The sequence below is a fragment of the Mustelus asterias genome, chromosome 12 (assembly GCF_964213995.1).
Source record: "Mustelus asterias chromosome 12, sMusAst1.hap1.1, whole genome shotgun sequence".
NCBI lineage: Eukaryota > Metazoa > Chordata > Chondrichthyes > Carcharhiniformes > Triakidae > Mustelus > Mustelus asterias.
Window position 1 is genome coordinate 10,287,258 of NC_135812.1, and position 22,130 is coordinate 10,309,387.

At 47.7% G+C, this 22,130-nt stretch overlaps 1 pseudogene; it reads left to right on the top strand.

Moving 5' to 3' along the window:
• Nucleotides 1-4,021: 4,021 nt before the first annotated feature.
• On the top strand, nt 4,022-4,169 carry LOC144502076 (U2 spliceosomal RNA; annotated as a pseudogene).
• The last annotated feature ends 17,961 nt before the right edge of the window (nt 4,170-22,130 follow it).

The window sequence follows — 22,130 nt, forward strand, 5'->3', positions numbered from 1 at the left end:
ACAGCGTCAGAGACCAAGGTTCGATTCCTGCTGGAGTGACTGTGTGGAGTTTGCACGTTCTCCCCGTGTCCGCGTGGGTTTCCTCCGGGTGCTCCGGTTTCTTCCCACACTCCAACGATGTGCGGGTTAGGTTGATTGGCCGTGCTAGTTTGCCCCTTTGTGTTGGGGGATTAGCGGGGTAAGTATGTGGGGTTACGGGGTTAGGGCCTGGGTGGGATTGTTATCGGCGCAGCCTGATGGGCTGAATGGCCTCCTTCTGCACTGCAGGGATTCGATGAGTCTGCTGATTCGAACATACATGGGATTGGGAAAAGAGCAAAAGCAGGAGGGCATCTGGAGGGCATTCTGTACAAAGGTGAAATGGATTTTTTTTTAAAACTAAAAAGTGGTATATGCAACAAATAGCCTGGACTGCACTCAATATACGCACAGATCAATGATACAATTTGCATATTTTGTGGAGGCAAGAAATGAACAGTGGTAATCTCACAGAATGATGTTTGTGGACATGTGAATTATACATTAGATATTTTAATATTGAGATGTTAAAGCTGCATGGGGTTGTTTGGTACAGTATAGTTACACGTTTGACCTCTGCAATTCACATTCAGACTGAAGCTGGAATGATGAGTTTGAATGTCTCTGTACTCCGACAGATGTGGCAGGCTCAGGTTTGGGAACTCACCACTCAGTCCCCGGTGGACGAAAGTCCACAGCACAAATTGCTCGTAATTTGCCGCTAATTAGCAGTAAATTGACAATACCTCTCAGAGAGGTTGCAAAAAACCGATGCGGCTAATGTAACTGTTACAGCGGGACAGGAAGGGTTATTTTCTGATATCGCAGGATGACTGAGTGGTTTATCTGGGGGGAGGGCAGGGGGAGGGGGAAAGAAAATATAAACTCACCTTCGGGGAACCCCCATTGCAAAATATCGTTAAGACCACAAGACCTTGTACCTGCACCGTAACTTTATGGCAGCAAAACATCCCAAGCCCCGGTTCACAGGAGCGGAATCAGTCGTTGTTCTTCCAGTTTCTCAATGCTCCGAGTAAACGTGTTGTCCTTGTAGCAGCTGTCTCTGTGGTTATGTGTTTCAAACAAAATAGTCAAAGGGGAAATTGGGATTATCAGCAGGTGTAACGCGTTTGACTTCCATTTGCATAGAATTAATAGCACAGAAACAGGCCATTCTGCTGAACAACCCTTACCTCAAACAAACCTTCTCCCATTCTATTTACTTCACCTAACTCGTTCCATCCCTTTCCTTGGGAAGGCGATGGATTAGTGGTATTATCGCTAGACTTTTTTTTCTTTTATTCTTTTACGGGATGTGGGTGTCGCTGGCTGGGTCAGCATTTGTTGTCCAGCCCTAGTTGCCCTGGAACTGAATGGCTACTAGGCCATTTCGGAGGGCAGTTGAGAGTCAACCACATTGCTGTGGCTCTGGAGTCACGTGTAGGCCAGACCGGGTAAGGACGGCAGATTTCCTTCCCTAAAGGCCATTAGTGAACCAGATGGGTTTCTCCGACAATTGTTTCATGGTCATCAGTGCATTCTTAATACCAGATATATTTTATCGAATTCTAATTCCACCATCTGCTGTGGCGGGATTCGAACCTAGGTTTCCAGGACATTAACTGGGTTTCTGGATTAATAGTCTAGCAATAATACCACTAGGCCATCGCCTCCCCTGACTATTAACCCAGAAACTCAGCTAACGTTCTGGGGATCCGGGTTCGAATCCCACAATGGAAGATGGTGGAATTTTAATTCAATAAAAAAATATCTGGAATTAGAATCGGGTGCTCCGGTTTCCTCCCACAGTCCAAAGATGTGCGGGTTAGGTCGATTGGCCATGCTAAAAATTGCCCCTTAGTGTCCCGGGATGCGTAGACTAGAGGGATTAGTGGGTAAATATGTAAGGATATGGGGCTGGGGCCTGGGTGGGATTGTGGTCGGTTCAGACTCGATGGGCCGAATGGCCTCTTTCTGCACTGTAGGGTTCTATGATTCTAAGATTCTAAGAATCTACCGATGACCATGAAACCATTGTCAATTGTTGGAAAAACACACCTGGTTCACAAATGTCCTTTCGGGAAGGAAATCTGCCATCCTTACCCGGTCTGGCCTACATGTGACTCCAGAGCCACAGCAATGTGGTTGACTCTCAATTGCCTTCAGGCAACTAGAGATGGGCAATAAATGCTGGCCAGCCAGTGATGCCCATGTCCCATGTATGTAAAAAAAATGTCCAGGCAGGTTGGCAGGTCCAGACCATAGCTAAGGATCTGGCATTGGCAAGAGGGTAAATGTTGGCATGGGGGGGTGGGTTAGTAAGTTTTCTGGGCTGGGAGGGAGAATGAGGTGGATAGAACCTCACCTGCTGATTGTAATGACTCAGGAAGCCTGACTGGAAAGGAACATCATTTGTTACAGAACGCAAGGTAAAAACCACGACCATAGAATCCCTGCAGCGCTGAAGGAGGCCATTCAACCCATCGAGTGTGTACCAACTGTGAGGCAGCAGTGCTAGCCACTGTACCACCATGCTGCCCATTAGTGACTAGTGGCCAGGTGGTACACTGATGTGACACCCCCAGTGTGAGTCGGGGTGGGGAAGAGTAATTGAAAAGGCAAAAGCGAGGTTGTTTGCAGGCAGCGTGAAGTCAGGCGTTTTATTTGCAGGGGGAGGGGGGGGGGGGTTAGTGAGAGACACAAAGAGAAGGAAAGAATTGAAAGAAGCAAAACAAACTTGGAAGGGCTGTCAGAGCAGAAATGAAGAGATTGAGTGGAGTAAAGCATTCGCGGGGAAAAAAAAGTCATCTGTTTTGGTCTCTTTATTGCCACTGTATGTTCATACTCCATCTGTTATCATTCTCCAGAAAATAAGTAATAGATTCATTAGGATGACATTGACACAAGGAGGAGGAAAGGAGGGAGAAATCAAGATTTAAAAGCACCTTGCATTTAAACGGAATTTGCATATAAATGGCTTTGACTGCAACAGCAGCGTTGTGGGACAAATTACTCCATCCTCAATAAACTGGACAATTCCTGACAAGCCTGTTGCTTCATATAACAGATGTGAGAGGCTGCAGGGAGATTCTCAATCCAGAAGTAATGCCAGTGAGGCTGGTGACCTTTAATCCTGCCCAGCGCCAACTCAATTAATTGCATCTGTGATGTCCTGTCCATGTAGCCTCACGGTCCTGTGGGGTAGGGGGTGGGGGAGGGGGGGGGGTGCAAGGTGGAGGTGCAACAGGTTGGGGGAGGGATGAAATCGTAAATAAGAGGGGGAGTCCTGGCTCATTCATCTCACACTGTCTAATCTAGTCCAACATCAATTGCCTCTTATTGCCACTGATGCGCGATTAATCCACTCGGGAGGCTAGATCGTACCCGGGAATAAAGGCTTTTATTCGCAACAAGAATAGAGCACACTGCTTAACAATACTATCCCAGACTAAGGGCCACTAGGAAGTGGCAGTGACCTTTATACTCCTATGAGAAGGCGGAGCCAAACGGAGTGTACCACAGAACAATGCTAACAGGTGGAACACCCCAACCCTAACCCCAACAGTAACAAGAGTAACATATGTACAAGTACCCATAGTGATAACCATCTATGGTTCACCACAGCCACCTAATCATCAACAACTGGCCTGATGTTTACAAAGTGATTAAAACATTGTAAAATCTCTTCAGGCCCTTTACAGGGTCAATAGCAAACACAATTTGACACCGAGCCCCAAAAGCAGACATCGGGGCCGGCGACAAAAAGCCTCCCTGTTCTTATCAGGCCCAGTGTGTCAGTTAACCTCATGTTGCTTCATGTAACAGATCCGGTGGAGCTCGGCAGAGGGGCTTCACTGGAGCATTCTGGGAGAGGTCGGCGCAGCGACAACGACTGAGGAGTGGGAAGCGGAAGAACCCCTCCAGTAGTGAACGGGAGGTCAGGCAGCATCTGTGGAGAGAAAATCACTTCAACCCGCAACGATAACCCCTTCCTGCAGACGCTATCGCTTCTCGGCCTTTTGGCTAAGATCAAGTGTATTTTTGTGGTCCTGCACTTGATTTGATTTGATTTGATTTATTATTGTCGCATGTATTAACATACAGTGAAAAGTATTGTTTCTTGTGCACTATGCAGACAAAGCATACCGTTCATAGAGAAGGAAAGGAGAGAGTGCAGAATGTAGTGTTACAGTCATAGCTAAGGTGTAGAGAAAGATCAACTTAATGCGAGGTAGGTCCATTCAAAAGTCTGACAGCAGCAGGGAAGAAGCTGTTCTTGAGTCGGTTGGTACGTGACCTCAGAATTTTGTATCTTTTTCCTGGAAGAGACAATGTCCGGGGTGCGTGGGGTCCTTAATTATGCTGGCTGCTTTGCCGAGGCAGCGGGAAGTATCGACAGAGTCAATCATAGAAGTCAGTGAGGTTACACTGATGCTTCATTTGAAGCAATTTTTTAAAACGCCACCTAGGCCTCTTGGCTAAAATGGAGCTCTGATCAAGCACTGGAGGGGGTGCAATGCCTGCTCCTATCAGCTTGGATCATGTAGATTGAGCCCAAACAGGAAATGGGCAGCCTGTCTTGTCAGCTTGGATCTGTAATGTCTCTCTTGTTGGGACTTTAATTGAACTTTGATTGGATTTTGATTGGATATAACGAAAAACAAAATTAACCCCTACCTACAGTCCAAAGACGTGCTGGTTAGAACATAAGAACTAGGAACAGGAGTAGGCCATCTGGCCCCTTGAGCCTGCTCCGCCATTCAATAAGATCATGGCTGATCTTTTCGTGGACTCAGCTCCATTTACCCGCCCGCTCACCATAACCCTAAATTCCTTTACTGTTCAAAAGCTTATTTATCCTTGCCTTAAAAACATTCAATGAGGTAGCCTCAATTGCTTCACTGGGTAGGGAATTCCACAGATTCACAACACTTTGTGTGAAGAAGTTCCTCCTCAACTCAGTCCTAAATCTGCTCCCCCTTATTTTGAGGCCATGCCCCCTAGTTCTAGGTTCACCCGCCAGTGGAAACAACTTCCCTGCTTCTATCGTATCTATTCCCTTCATCATCTTATATGTTTCTATAAGATCTCCCCTCATTCTTCTGAATTCCAATGAGTATAACCCCAGTCTACTCAGTCTCTCCTCAGAAGCCAATCCTCGCAACTCCGAAATCAACCTAGTGAATCTCCTCTATATCCCCTACCGTCCCGGTATATCCTTTCTCAAGTAAGGAGACCAAAACTGTTTACAGTACTCCAGGTGTGGCCTCACCAGCACCTTATACAGCTGCAACATAACTTTGCTTTTTTAAACTCCATCCCTCTAGCAATGAAGGACAAAATTCCATTTGCCTTCTTAATTACCTGCTGCACCTGCAAACCAATTTTTTGTGATTCATGCACAAGGACACCCAGGTCCCTCTGCACAGCAGCATGCTGCAATTTTTTACCATTTAAATAATTGTCCATTTTGCTGTTATTCCTAGCAAAATGGATGACCTCACATTTACCAACACCGTACTCCATCTGCCAGACCCTCGCCCACTCACTTAGACTATCTATATCCCTTTGCAGACTTTCAGTGTCCTCTGCACACTTTGCTCTGCCACTCATCTTAGTGTCATCTGCGAATTTTGACACACTACACTTGGTCCCCAACTCCAAATCATCTATTAGATGGATTGGCCATGCTAAATTCTCCCTCAGTGTACCTGAACAGAGAGGCAGAGAGGGACAGAGCCATGGAGAGATTTTGATTTGATTTGGTTTGATTTATTATTGTCAAATGTATTAGCATACAGTGAAAAGTATTGTTTCTTGCGCGCTGTACAGACAAAGCATACCGTTCATAGAGAAGGAAAGGAGAGAGTGCAGAGTGTAGTCTTACAGTCAAAGCTAGGGTGTAGAGAAAGATCAACTTAGTGCAAGGTAGGTCCATTCAAAAGTCTGACAGCAGCAGGGAAGAAGCTGCTCTTGAATCGGTTGGTACATGACCTCAGAATTTTGAATCTTTTTCCCAAAGGAAGAAGGTGGAAGAGAGAATGTCCAGGGTGCGTGGGGTCCTTAATTATGCCGGCTGCTTTGCCGAGGCAGCGGGAAGTGTCGACAGAGTCAATCATAGAAGTCAGTGAGGTTACACTGATGCTTCATTTGAAGCAATTTTTTAAAACGCCACCTAGGCCTCTTGGCTAAAATGGAGCTCTGATCAAGCACTGGAGGGGGTGCAATGCCTGCTCCTATCAGCTTGGATCATGTAGATTGAGCCCAAACAGGAAATGGGCAGCCTGTCTTGTAGACAGAGTCAATGGATGGGAGGCTGGTTTGCTTGATGGATTGGGCTACATTCACGACCTTTTGTAGTTCCTTGCGGTCTTGGGCAGAGCAGGAGCCATACCAAGCTGTGATACAACCAGAAAGAATGCTTTCTATGGTGCCTCAGTGTGGTGAACCATTGTTGGTTACCACCAGGAGTGCTGAGCCATGGTTTAGCCAGCACTATGAGTCTGTAGATATGTTACTGTTGGGGTTAGGGTTGGGCTGTTCTACCTGTTAATATAGTCCTATGGTACACCCCAGTTGGCTCCGCCTTCCGGGAGAGGTATAAAGGTCACTGCTCTGCCTGGTGACCCTTTAGTCTGGGATTGTATATTGTATATAGTAGCTCCGTTATTGTTGGCAATAAAAGCCTTTATTTCCCGGGTACATCCAGCCTCCCGTGTGATTTATCGCGCATCACTCAGTAAAAGCTCTGACGAAGGGGTCATCCTGACTCAAAACGTTGGCCCTATCCTCTCCCCACAGCTGCTGTCAGCCCTGCTGAGATTTTCCAGCATTTTCTGTTTTTGTTTTGAATAAGTACACAGATGGGAAAGGATTAGAGGGATATGGGCCAAACGTGGGCAATTGGGACTAGCTGGTCAGCATGGACTGGTTGGGCCGAAGGGCCTGTTTCCGTGCTGCATCGCTCCATGACTCTATGACTCACTCACTCAAATCATCTCACTGGGACTTGAGGAGGGGACTGCACAATTCTTATTATTCAAAACTGTTTGGCGAACCCTTTGTTTGCGTGTCAAACACTCATCACAACAAAGGAGTGTGAGTAGAATGCATCACTTCATCACAAAAAAAGATGATTATTGCAGCTTTACAGCTGTACAGCTGCTTCGATCAGCTCCCTTTCCCAGTGACAAAGTCAATGGCCCCTTAAGATTCATGGATTTAAACAGGAATTTTTAAAAGGAATTAAAAAAATATATATTTGGGCTGTTTCTGGTGATGTGGCGGCTGCATCAAGGCTTAACGCTGCTAAGAATAGCAGGAGGAAGATAGAGAAGTGAGCCTGATTGAACTCCAGTGGCTGAGTGTCACATTGCCAAGCTGGCAACAGATTGCGCCAAGGCGGTGCTCGTGGGAAAATAACCGTTAAGGACTCAGGCAGTTTGCGATGTGGTTTGACACGCCGCTTTAAATGGGAACCGAACGCCACCTCGATTAAAATGGAAGCGTGAACCAAGGTTTGCCACACTCTGGGAGGAGGCCAAATGTAGAAAGCAGGCTGAGTGAAACAGGCCACACAATGTCATGGAACAGGAGGGGCGGCTCGGTGGCACAGTGGTTAGCACTGCTGCCTCACAGCGCTTCGATTCCCGGCTTGGGTTCAGTAATGCCCTTCAGGGAAGGAAATCTGCCGTCCTTACCCGGTCTGGCTTACATGTGACTCCAGAGCCACGGCAATGTGGTTGACTCTTAACTGTCCTCTGAAACGGCCTAGCAAGCCGTTGTGCTCGAGGACAATTAGAGGCGGGGAACAAATGCTGACCCAGCCAGCAACACCCATATCATAGAATCATAGAAACCCTACAGTACAGAAAGAGGCCATTCGGCCCATCGAGTCTGCACCGACCACAATCCCACCCAGGCCCTACCCCCATATCCCTACATATTTTACCCACTAATCCCTCTAACCTACGCATCTCAGGACACTAAGGGGCAATTTTTAGCATAGCCAATCAACCTAACCCGCACATCTTTGGACTGTGGGAGGAAACCGGAGCATCCGGAGGAAACCCACGCAGGCACGAGGAGAATGTGCAAACTCCACACAGACAGTCACCCAAGCCGGGAATCGAACCCAGGTCCCTGGAGCTGTGAAGCAGCAGTGCTAACCACTGTGCTACCATGCCGCCCTGTGGATAATACCTCCTCAAGGTATCCCGTGATACCTTGAGGAGGTATTTTTAAAAAACGTACAGTGCCCCAGTCACCACACACCATCGGACCAAACTCACCTGACGAGCATAGAAGGTCGGTCTGCAGAAAGGAATGAGAGGCTACTGTAGCTTATTGGTGTTGATGCAGGGCTAGCAATCAGGAGGCAGGTTTGGAAATTGAATGCATTAGGGGCGGCACAGTGGTTAGCACTGCTGCCTTACAGAGCCAGGGACCCGGGTTCGATTCCCGGCTTGGGTGACTCCGCGGAGTCTGCGCGTTCTCCCCGTGTCTGCGTGGGTTTCCTCCGGGTGCTCCGGTTTCCTCCCACACTCCAAAGAGTGTGCAGGTTAGGGTGCATTGGCCACGCGCAATTGCCCCTTAGTGTCAGGGGGATTAGCAAGGTGGGGTTACGGGGATAGGGCCTGGGCGGAATTGTTGTGGGTGCAAGCTGGATGGGCCGAATGGCCTCCTTCTGTACTGTAAGGATTCTATCAACTAGTAACTGGCATGTTCCTCGGAGAAGGGAACATATCCACATTGCCTTGTGTGATCTACATGTGACCCTAGTGCCACACTGCATGGCTGACCCCTAATGCCCTCATGGAAACTAGGGATGGGCGATAAAGACATCCTTGCCAGAGATACCCGCATCCTAACCAGCAAATATGTGAAAACAAACGCAGGTTATCACATCAGGTAACACTCCAGTAGGATTGCAAGATAAGCAAGAGACCAAAGCAATGGGAGAGGGAAAAGATTCCGAGCTGGACTGATGATGCCAATTGACACAAATGGATGAGCCACGGTGTTAAGAGAAAGATCAGGGATGATAAAAGACTATTTGGCTCATCATAGCTCCCCCTCAACGAGATTAACTCGCCCATCATGACAACTAATTGTATTTTGAATAACTCAAAGTCTTTCTCTCTATTACCTGTATTGGTAGATCATTCAGGGTATTCATCATTCTCTGAACGGAGACATTTACCTGTAATCTGTTCTCAATGTACATTTCACTTATGGTCCTGGCCTACTTCGGAGTAATAACCTGGTCTTATTTTATTTATATTATTGAATATTTTACACTTTGACAAGCCTGTAGCTCAGTCACTACTTTTCCATGCTCTGCAGAATGCACGGATCATTTTTATTTCATGTACTGATCACCCATCCTTTCATCTTTGTGTTAAGTCTCCATCTAAGTCTAGCTGTGCAGGGGATGGGGGGGGTGGGGGGGCGGGGGGAAGGGGGCCTTATTTCCCACTGCTCCCCATGTTGACTAGGCATTCTTCCACTCCGCCTCATGGTAACATTCTCACCAGAAGGTTATGGGCTCCAGTCCCACTCCAGTGGCCAGAGCTCAAAATCTAGACTGGTGCTCCTATGAGCATAAGTCCATAAGACATAGGAGCAGAATTAGGCCACTCGGCCCATCGAGTCTGCTCCGCCATTCAATCATGGCTGATATTTTTCTCATCCCCCATTCTCCTGCCTTTTCCCCATAACTCCTGATCCCCTTATTAACCAAGAACCTATCTATCTCAGTCTTAAAGACACTCAATGACCCGGCCTCCACAGCCTTCTGCGGCAAAGAGTTCCACAAATTCACCACTCTCTGGCTGAAGAAATTCCTCCTCATCTCTGTTTTAAGGATCGCACCTTTAGCCTGAGGTTTTTCCCTCTGGTTCTAGTTTTTCCTACTAGAGGAAACATGCTCCCCACGTCCACTCTATCCAGGCCTCGCAGTACTGAGGGGATGCTGAACATTTCAGCTGAACTGAAAAGACAAATCCCATGACACCATGTGAAGAAGAGCAGAAAGGATCATCCTGGCATCCAAAGCAATTTTTATCCCTCAACCAACACCTCTCAAAGAAAAGTGAATTACCTGATTATCATCACGTTGCTGTCTGTGGGATCTTGCTGTGCACAAACTGGCTGGCGTGTTTCCAACAATAGAACAGTGGCTACACTTGGAAGGTACCTTATTGGTTGTAAAACGCTTTGGGGTATCCTGGGAGGTTGTAAAAGGTGCCATAAATTGCAAGATCCTTCTTTTCCACATTCCAAATCCAACCCTGGTAAGATGTTCCTCCTTCTCTCCCCTTCACCCTCCATCTGTACCTAGTTGGGATCACGCTTTATCCTACTGCCAACCTTAGCCCAGTTGGGTTCTCCATCCCTCGCCCCACACTCTCGCCCCAAAATCTACATTGGCACAAAGACGCAGAACAGTAGTGGTCAGTGTACTCAGATTGGTCTTACTCTAGCCTCGGACCTCTGGCTTTCTCTGCTGTTTGGCCATTTACACCTTCTATTCTCTCTCTGGGCTGCCATTAGCAGCCTTTCCCCTGGTTTCTGTGGCTATGACTCATCTTCCATTCCCTTACCCTGCAGTATAAATATCTCCCACTTTCTATGTCTTAGCTTTGACAAAGGGTCATCTGGACTCGAAACGTCAGCTCTTTTCTCTCCTTACACATGCTGCCAGACCTGCTGAGATTTTCCAGCATTTTCCCTTTTGGTTTCAGATTCCAGCATCTGCAGTAATTTGCTTTTATCTGGCCTCAGGTGACTGTGTGTGGAGTCTGCACATTCTCCCCGTGTCTGCGTGGGTTTCCTCCGGGTGCTCCGGTTTCCTCCCACAGTCCAAAAGATGTGCAGGTTAGGTGGATCAGTCATGCTAAATTGCCCCTTAGTGTCCCAAGATGTGCAGGTTGGGTGGATTGGCCATGCTAAATTGCCCCCTTAGTGTCCAAAGATGTGTAGGTTACGGGGAAGAGCGGAGCAAATATGTGGGGTTAGGGGAATAGGTCAGAGAGTCGTTCATAGATTCATAGAAACCCTACAGTGCAGAAGGAGGCCATTCGGCCCATTGAGTCTGCACCGACCACAATCCCACCCAGGCCCTACCTCCACATATTTACCCGCTAATCCCTCTAACCTACGCATCCCAGGACTCTAAGGGGCAATTTTTAACCTGGCCAATCAACCTAACCCACACATCTTTGAACTGTGGGAGGAAACTGGAGCACCCGGAGGAAACCCACACAGACACGAGGAGAATGTGCAAACTCCACACAGACAGTGACCCGAGCCGGGAATCGAACCCAGGACCCTGGAGCTGTGAAGCAGCAGTGCTAACCACTGTGCTACCGTGCCGCCCATCGTTGCAGGCTCGATGGGCCAAAAGACCTTCTTGTGCTCTGTAGGGATTCTGTGCTTCTACAATCAGAGGCCCTGACTGCAGATTGCTCTTGTTCTCACCTGCGAAATGGATTGTACAAATCACACAGCAAGGTGCCACATCAACTGTGCTCGTTCCATGACCTTGTGGTGGTCGTTGGAGAGGGTGGGATATGGGCTGGGGGTAGGGGAGGCAAGGGAGGGTGTTGGGGAACATGGGTGGGAGAGATTGAAAGATAAGGAATGATTCTTTTTCAAATCTGAGCTATTGGTGGGGGTGCGGAGATGGGGGGGTCCGGAGATAGGGGGGGGGGGGTGCGAAGATCGGGGGGGGAGATGGGGGGGGTGCGGAGATGGGGGTGGGGAGGTGCAGGAGTCAGCGTGAGTGAGTGAGAGGGATGGTGGGCCTAGGGCCAGCTGGGACTCGGCACGGGATTGGATTTGAGTGGCAGAGTTTGGGACAAGCTGGAGTTTATGCAGATCCTGATTGCACATTTTGTTCTGTTTTCTAACTGCAACAGGAGTGAGGAATTAAGATGAGCTCCGCGTGCTGGGTGCACACTAATAGCTGGAATCAGATCTCTCGCAGCCAGCCCATCGAGTTCGCTTTCCTTTCCAAATGCCTTTCGCTAGCCAAGAAATGGAGCAGAGCGCTGAGCTACACTTACAGAAGTGGCACCACCCAGAGAGGTGTGAGTTTAATGTAAGTAGGCTGATATCATTCAACAGAGCAGGATCTAGCTTCCTCCCAACAACCTCAACCGAGACATAATCCAAAATGATCGTAGAATCATAGAATCCCTACAGTGCAGAAGGAGGCCATTCGGCCCATCGAGTCTGCACCGACCACAATCCCACCCAGGCCCTATTCCCGTAACCCCACATATTTACCCTGCTAATCCCCCTGACATTGGGGTCAATTTAGCATGGCCAATCTACCGAACCCGCACATCTTTGGACTGTGAGAGGAAACCGGAGCACCCGGAGGAAACCCACGCAGGCACGGGGAGAACGTGCAAACTCCACACAGACAGTGACCCGAGGGCGGAATCGAATCCAGGTCCCATGCGCTGTGAGGCAGCAGTGCTAACCCACTGTGCCTCAGTGCCACCCCATCACCCTTTACTGGCAAAGCCAGCTACTGTGAGATAGAGGCTTTGCAAAACAGTGCCACAAAGTCCCACCAAAACAAGTGGACCATCTACTGGGAGTTCATAAAAATGATCAAACACCTGATTCCAATTTAACCTATCTTGCTGACAGATTTTTCTTCCAGGTGGTGGCAAGTGTCTGCCTTTTCCTGACAACGCAGTATTAATAAATAGAATGGTGACTTAGCATAGAAACTAGAAGCAGGGGTAGGCCATTCGGCCCTTCGAGCCTGTTCCGCCTTTCATCTTGATCATGGCTGATCATCGAATTCAATATCATGATCCCCCCCTTCCTCCCATATCCTTGATCCCTTTAGCCCCCAGAGCAATATCTAATTTATTCTTGAAACCAGACAACGTTTTGGCCTCAACTACTTTCTGTGGGAGTGAATTCCATTCATTCTTCATCCTCTGGGTGAAGAAATTTCTCCTCATCTCAGTTCTAAAAGGTGGATTTACAAAAGGGAAATCATGCTTGACGAATCTATTGGAGTTTTTTGAGGATGTAACTAGTAGAGTTGACCGAGGAGAACCAGTAGATGTGGTTTATTTAGACTTTCAGAAGACAATTCTATTATTAATAGCAGCCCAGTACAGAAGTGTAACATTATCCTCAAATTATGACCCCTAGTTCTGGACTCCCCCACCATCGGGAACATTCTTTCTGTATCTGCCCTGTCTAAGCCTGTTAGAATTTTGTAAATTTCCATCAGATCCCCTCTCACTCTTCTAAACTCCAGTGAATATAATCTTAACCGACTTAGTCTCTCCTCATATGACAGACCTGCCATCCCAGGAATCAGCTTGATAAACCTTCGCTGTACTCACTCTATAGCAAGGACATCCTTCCTCAGATAAGGACACCAAAGCTCCAGGTGTTGCCTCGCCAACAGCCTATACAATTGCAGCAAAACATCCCGATCCCTATACAAATCCTCTCACTATGAAGGCCAACATACCATTTGCCTTCTTTACTGCCTGCTGTACCTGCACGCTTATTTTCAGTGACTGATGCACAAGGACTCCAAGGTCTCGTTGAGTATCCACCTCTCTCAATTTACACCCATTCAAATAATAATCTGTCTTCCTATTATTGCTACCAAAGTGGATAACCTCACATTTATCCACATTATACTACATTATCTGTCATGCAGATCCCCACACACTCAGCATCTCTGCATCCTCCTCACAGCTCACCCTCCCACCCAACTTTGTATCATCTCAAATTTGGAGATAATACATTCAGTTCCCTCTTCCAAATCATTAATATGTAATGTGAACAGTTGGGGTCCTAGCACAGATCCCTGCACAACTCCACTAGTCACTGACTGCCAATCAGGAAAAGACCCATTTATGCTAACTCTTTGCTTCCTATCTGCTGACCACCTCAAGACATTACCTGCAATCCCATGTGCTTTAACTTTACATAGTAGTCTGTTATGTGAGACCTTGTCGAAAGCCTTATGAAAATCTAAATAAACCACATCCACTGGATCTCCTCGGTCAACTCTACTAGTTACATCCTCAAAAAATTCCAATAGATTCATCAAGCATGATTTCCCTTTTGTAAATCCATGCTGACTTTTTCTGATTATACCACTGCCTTCCAAATGCTGAGTTATGGAGTGCTGACTTTTGCCTCTTAGAATCATAGAAACCCAAGAGTTCAGAGGCAGGCCATTTGGCCCATCGAGTCTGCACTGACTCTCCAACGGAGTATCCCACCCAGACCTTATCCCCATAACTCCACGTATTTACCCAGCTAACCTACACATCTTTCGATGCTGAGGGGCAATTTAGCATGGCCAATCCACCTAAACTGCAGATCTTTGGACTGTGGGAGGAAACCGGAGCACCCGGAGGAAACCCACGCAAACACAGGGGAGAACGTGCAAACTCCACACAGCCTGTGACCCGAGGCCGGAATAGAACCCGGGTCCCTGGCGCTGTGGGACAGCAGTGCTAACCACTGTGCTGCCGTGCTCTTGGAGAGCCATGGGTTACTTGAGCTCAAAAGCCACTGCACACGTTCGCAACCATCATTTCAAAACAGCCAAAGCACATAGCGCTGAAATTTCTATCTTCTTTACTTACCTGCTTGGTCAACAGTGACCGAAGCGAAATAGATCACATTCTTACAAGTCAATAGCCTTTCCATATTACTGAAATATCATGAAATCACATCTCACTCTCTACGCCTGATTGGAGTTGAATATCATGCGGGGATGACTGGAATTCTTGCACTGGGGATGGATCCAATCTTGGTTTTCAAAGGGGAATTGGATGATCATCTGAAGAGACGAGCTCTGCAGGACTGCGGGGAAACGGTGGGAGAGTGGGATTGAGCGAGTTGCTTTTGCAGAGGGTCGAGCATGGATATCATAGAATCATAGAATCATAGAAACCCTACAGTGCAGAAGGAGGCCATTCGGCCCATCGAGTCTGCACCAACCACAATCCCACCCCACATATTTTACCCGCTAATCCCTCTAACCAACGCATCCCAGGACTCTAAGGGGCAATTTTTAACCTGGCCAATCAACCTAACCCGCACATCTTTGGACTGTGGGAGGAAACCGGAGCACCCGGAGGAAACCCACGCAGACACGAGGAGAATGTGCAAACTCCACACAGACAGTGACCCGAGCCGGGAATCGAACCCGGGACCCTGGAGCTGTGAAGCAGCAGTGCTAACCACTGTGCTACCGTGCCGCCACCACTGTGCTACCTATATGGCCGGGCCGAATGGCCTCTTACTGTGTTGTAACCACTCTATAGGACAAGGGTCATTGAGTACGACAACTTGATCGCTTTGCGAGGGTCAACCGTCCTATGATGTTTTCCAGGAAGTGAGGGCGAGGTTAGACAAAACTTGACACTGAACCAAGAAAAGAGTCCTGAGGACAAGTGACCAGAAGCTTGGTGAAAGAGGTAAGCTTTAAGGAGCGTCTTTTTTAAGGAGGAAAAAGAGGAGCAGAGGGCTTCAGGGAGGGAACACTGACCGGAGACATGGCCGCCAATGCAGCTGAAGTTAATTCCAACAACCTTCCGCAGCTCAGTCTACACTAAATAGCTCCTGATGAACTTTCATTGGATTGCTCCATGAATAGGCCACGGCCTTCTGCAGTATGGCTGATCAGGAAACTCTCCCGCCCTTTACCGCCTGTCATCAGGCCTATTGGAAAGAATTACAGGCTGAAAATCAACCTTATTGGCTACTCCATAGTCATCAAGTCCTGAAGTGGGACTTGAACCAGGAGCTGTGGTCACCGAGGTAGGGACGCGACGCACTGTGCAACCATGCCCTATTTCTGATGATAATGTTTCTGGGCGGCATGGTGGCGCAGTGGTTAGCACTTCTGCCTCACGGCGCCAGGGACCCGGGTTCGATTCCCAGTTTGGGTCACTGTCTGTGTGGAGTCTGCACATTCTCCCCGTGTCTGTGTGGGTTTCCTCCGGGTGCTCCGGTTTCCTCCCACAGTCCGAAAGAGACTGAGCAGATTGGGTTTGTACTCGTTGGAATTTAGAAGGCTGAGGGGGGATCTTATAGAGACCTATAAGATAATGAAGGGGCTGGGTAGGGTAGAGGTGGAGAGATTCTTTCCACTTAGAAAGGAAGCTAGGACTAGAGGACACAGCCTCAGAATAAAGGGGGGCCAGTTTAGGACAGAGTTGAGGAGGAACTTCTTCTCTGAGAGGGTGGTGAATCTCTGGAATTCTCTGCCCACTGAAGTGGTGGTGGCTACCTCGTTGAATATGTTTAAATCATGGATAGATGGATTCCTGATCGGTAAGGGAATTAGGGGTTATAGGGATCAGGCAGGTAAGTGGAACTGATCCACTTCAGATCAGCCATGGTCTTATTGAATGGTGGGGCAGGCTCGAGGGGCTAGATGGCCTACTCCTGCTCCTATTTCTTATGTTCTTATGTGCTGGTTAGATGCATTGGCCGTGCTAAATTTTCTCTCAGTGTACACGAACAGGCGCCGGAGTGTTAATTGCAGTGTTAATGTAAGCCTGCTTGTGACACTAATAAATAAACTTAATGAATATGCGTTTTAGTGTCAGCTGTAAAACATGGACTGGACCAATGCACTGGTGACAAATTCTAAAGTGGACTATAAAGAAGAAATCTAATTTATTATTAATGGTTCTGTACACGAGTTCAGGGAATAACCACATTGAACTTGCTTTAAAGCCAGCTGCACCCTGGTTCAGGAACTAAATAGAATCATAGAATCCTACAATGCAGAAGGAGGCCATTCAGCCCATCGAGTCTGCACCGACCACAATCCCACCCAGGCCCTATGCCCATAACCCCATTTACTCTAGCTAGTCCCCCTGACACTAAGGGGCAATTTAGCATGGCCAATCCACCCAACCAACACGTCTTTCAGACTGTGGGAGGAAACCGGAGCACCCGGAGGAAACCCACGCAGACACGGGGAGAAGGTGTAAACTCCACACAGACACAGTGACCCAAGCCGGGAATCGAACCGGCGTCCCTGGCGCTGTGAGGCAGCAGCGCTAACCACTGTGCCGCCCTAAATGATAACATTCTCTTCAAGAACAGGTCCAGCAGGATCACTTCCTGTTATTTGGTGCTATGCAAAAGCCGGTTATAAGTCAGACAATGATCTATCACAAGTTGGGCTTTCCCACACATACAGGAAATTACCCAGAGAAAATGAAGCAAGGCCGGAGAACTCAGCTGGTATTTAACTTTATGCCTCGCGCTCGCCTGACTGTACACTGGGTTCTTTAATGTTCTCACAGCTCAGCATAAGTAGTTCTCCTATAATCGGTGCATTTGTCACAGGTGTTACAGAACACAATAAAAGGCACAGATCTGTGAAGGAGATACACAAGATGTCTTGGCCAACATTTATCATTTGACCAACTTTGCTAACTCAGATATATCTGGTTGTTTATCTCATTGGTTGTTTCTGGGAGCTTTGCTGTCTACAGACTGCTCTCACCTGCGTTGTAACAGTATCTACACTTCAAAAGGTACAAAGAACAACGAAAATTACAGCACAGGAACAGGCCCTTCGGCCCTCCAAGCCTGCACCAACCATGCTGCCCGACTGAACTAAAAACCCCACCCTTCGGGAACCATATCCCACTATTCCCATCCTATTCACGTATTTGTCAAGACGCCCCTTAAAAGTCACTATTGTATCTGCTTCCACTACCTCCCCCAGCAGCGAGTCCCAGACACCCACCACCCTCTGTGTAAAAAACTTGCCTCGTACATCTCCTTTAAACCTTGCCCCTCGCACCTTAAACCTGTGCCCCCTAGTAATTGACTCTTGCACCCTGGGAAAAAGCTTCTGACTATCCACTCTGTCCATGCCTCTCATAAGCTTGTAGACTTCTATCAGGTCGCCCCTCAACCTCCGTTGTCCCAGTGAGAACAAACCAAGTTTCTTCAACCTCTCCTCATAGCTAATGCCCTCCATACCAGGCAACATCTTGGTAAATCTTTTCTGTACCCTCTCCAAAGCTTCCACATCCTTCCGGTAGTGTGGTGACCAGAATTGAACACTATATTCCAAGTGCGGCCTAACTAAGGTTCTATAAATCTGCAACATGACTTGCTAATTTTTAAACTCAATACCCCGGCCGATGAAGGCAAGCATGCCATATGCCTTCTTGACTACCTTCTCCACCTGCGTTGCCACTTTCAGTGACCTGTGTACCTGTACACACAGATCCCTCTGCCTATCAATACTCTTAAGGGTTCTGCCATTTACTGTATATTTCATCATTGGTAAAGTGCTTTGAGATGCTCCAACGTTGTGAGAAGCAGGTTTTTATGCTTGTTTAAACTAATCATAGAAACCCTACAGTGCAGAAGGAGGCCATTCGGCCCATCGAGTCTGCACTGACCACAATCCCACCCAGGCCCTATCCCCACATATTTACCCGCTAATTCCTCTAACCTACACATCTCAGGACTCTAAGGGGCAATTTTTAACCTGGCCAATCAACCTAACCCGCACATCTTTGGACTGTGGGTGGACACGGAATTGTTTGATGATGCACTTGGCCTGTGCAATTCTGAGTTGGCTCCTTGCGTGCTGGGGGACTGGTGGGGCGGGATCTTCCAATGCCGATGGGGTTGGGAAGGAGTGCGGGTGTGATTCGAAAATCAGGTCTCTGGAGGGTGGCACCACCTCCGGCCCGCAAAGGAGTTGCTTGCTCCTTCCTCGGGTGAGTGGACTTTAGCCTGGTGTTGTGAGACTTCTTACTGTGCCCACCCCAGTCCAACGTCGGCGTCTCCACATCAGGATTAGACTCAGCACTGATGTCTCACGTAGCCGAATAGCCAGATCATATTCACTGGACAGTCCCGCCACTTGGGTGAGACCTAAGACCGCAGTCCCCGCCATCAAGCTGCACACATCCCAGCGTGTGTCAGTGCCATCAGAATAGCAGGGCAGAAAATCAATAGGGGAGAGACAAAATGCTTTATTCACTGCACAATGCACATTCCCGTCTGTCTACAGGCTAAGGCATGAACAGCTAGCTATCTCTTCATACTTAGCCATTCTGTGCTCAGCAGCCGATAGTTGGGCATACAACAGCTAATTCTCTAATTTATTGTAACCTGTTTGCTATTGTGCTTAACACAATTCAATTCGATTTAATTTACAGTGCTTAAATCAATCCAGGGCTATAGTAATCACAGTGGCAAGTCTTTGACATCAATGTCAAAGCAGGGTATTGAGTTCTTATTAAATACAGCAGCTGAAGGATCATTCACAGGTTTTTTTTTAAAATGTAGGGTTTAAATCCCTATTGAAGAAATCAGCCACTGTGTGCTTTTAAAAGGCTGCATTCTCACTGGTTGTTTAGTTAAGAAGATCAGTGTTCACACTTTTAGGCCTTAGGCACACAAGGGTTTTATTGTTCTGTAATTCAGGTAATAGATTGGAGACACCTCGGACACAAACACTAGATTAGCAGAGATGTTCACTGAGAACACAGTGGGCCGTGGCCCAGGGCAATAATCCTGACAACAGGCATTTGCTCTTGAATTTGAAATCCGAGGTGCAAATGCCATTTTCGGTTTAGGTTCCTCCGTCACCAGCAGCGACCCACAACGACGGGGGTTTGCAGTCCGGAATACCCTGTTCAGGCATTTTCCGTTTAACAACACCAGGTTAAAGTCCAACAGGTTTATTTGGTAGCAAAAGCCACACAAGCTTTCGGAGCTCTAAGCCCCTCAGGGGCTTAGAGCTCCGAAAGCTTGTGTGGCTTTTGCTACCAAATAAACCTGTTGGACTTTAACCTGGTGTTGTTAAACTTCTTACAGGCATTTTCCCGCAGGAAGGTTAGGAGAAATGTTTTGATTTGATTTAATTTGATTTATTATTGTCATATGTATGTATGAGCATACAGTGAAAAGTATTGTTTCTTGCGTGCTGGACAGACAAAGCATACCGTTCATAGAGAAGTAAAGGAGAGAGTGCAGGATGTAGTGTTACAGTCATAGCTAGGGTGTTAGAGAAAGATCAACTTAGTGCAAGGTGGGTCCATTCAAAAGTCTGACAGCAGCAGGGAAGAAGCTGTTCTTGAGTCGGTTGGTACGTGATCTCAGACTTTTGTATCTTTTTCCCGACGGAAGAAGGTGGGAGAGAGAATGTCCGGGGTGCGTGGGGTCCTTAATTATGCTGGCTGCTTTGCCGAGGCAGCGGGAAGTGTAGACAGAGTCAATGGATGGGAGGCTGGTTTGATTTGATTTGATTTGATTTATTATTGTCACATGTATTAGTGTACAGTGAAAAGTATTGTTTCTTGCACGCTATACAGACAAAGCATACCGTTCATAGAGAAGGAAAGGAGAGGGTGCAGAATGTAGTGTTACAGTCATAGCTAGGGTGTAGAGAAAGATCAACTTAATGTGAGGTAGGTCCATTCAAAAGTCTGATGGCAGCAGGAAAGAAACTATTCTTGAGTCGGTTGGTACGTGACCTCAGACTTTTGTATCTTTTTCCCAACAGGAGATGGTGGAAGAGAGAATGTCCGGGGTGTGTAGGATCCTTAATTATGCTGGCTGCTTTTCCAAGGCAGTGGGAAGTGGAGACAGAGTCAATGGATGGGAGGTTGGTTTGAGTGATGGATTGGGCTACATTCGCAACCCTCTGTAGTTTCTTGCGGTCTTTGGCAGAGCAGGAGCCAGACCAAGCTGTGATACAACCAGAAAGAATGCTTTCTATGGCTTTCTATGGGCGGCACGGTAGCACAGTGGTTAGCACTGCTGCTTCACAGCTCCAGGATCCAGGGTTCGATTCCCGGCTCGGGTCTCTGTCTGTGTGGAGTTTGCACATTCTCCTCGTGTCTGCGTGGGTTTCCTCCGGGTGCTCCGGTTTCCTCCCACAGTCCAAAGATGTGCGGGTTAGGTTGATTGGCCAGGTTAAAAATTGCCCCTTAGTGTCCTGAGATGCGTAGGTTAGAGGGATTAGCGGGTAAATATGTGGGGGTCGGGCCTGGGTGGGATTGTGGGTCGGTGCAGACTCGATGGGCCGAATGGCCTCCTTCTGCACTGTGGGATTTCTATGATTTACTCGGAGAGGGGGAGGGGGAGGGGGAGGGGGAGGTGGGTGTTGCAAGCATGCCGGAAGTGGTAGAAGCAGAGACCAGAGTCCCTTTAACGAAAAACTGGATTAAGTATTTGAAGCCATGAACCCGGTACTGGTGTTATTCGCTGTTGGAAATCCCTGGCATTTACCTCTCCCCGTCTTTAGCCTTCTCCTTTTGCTCCTGCCCTCCAAACTGCAAACGCTGACCTCTGGCATCGTGCTGAAGTCAAGCCTTAAAACGAGCAGCAAAAATGATAGAACACGGAGACTCGGGCTCCTGAGCGGGTTACAAGCGCTGTTGCTGCCACAGAATTCACAGCTGTTCATACAGTTGTATCCACTGAAATGAAAAAACATCATCAGCTTACGGAGATCTGCTCAGTCTTCGTCCTAACTCCTTCCCTGGGGTGGCACAGTGGTTAGCACTGCTGCCTCACAGCGCCAGGGACCCGGGTTCAATTCCCGGCTTGGGTCACTGTCCTTGTGGAGTTTGCCCGTTCTCCCCGTGTCTGTGTGGGTTTCCTCCGGGTGCTCCAGTTTCCTCCCACAGTCCAAAAGACGTGCTGGTTAGGGTGCATTGGCCATGCTAAATTCTCCCTCAGGATTGTAAGAAAAGGGAGAACCAGCCGTGGATAACGAAGGAAATAAAGGAGAGTATTAAAATAAAAACAGCTGCGTACAGAGTAGCCAAAAATAGTGGAGAAACAAGTGATTGGGAAAAATTTAAGAAACAACAAAGAGAGACTAAGAAAGCGATAAAGAAAGGAAGGATAGACTATGAAGCTAGGCTAGCAATTAATATAAAAAATGATAGTAAAAGTTTTTATCAATATATAAAAAGGAATAGAGTGGCTAGAGTGAATGTTGGACCCTTGGAGGACGAGAGGGGGGAGTTAATAGTGGGAAATGAGGATATGGCTGAGTCTTTAAATAAGTTTTTTGTGTCGGTCTTCACGGTGGAGGACACAAATAG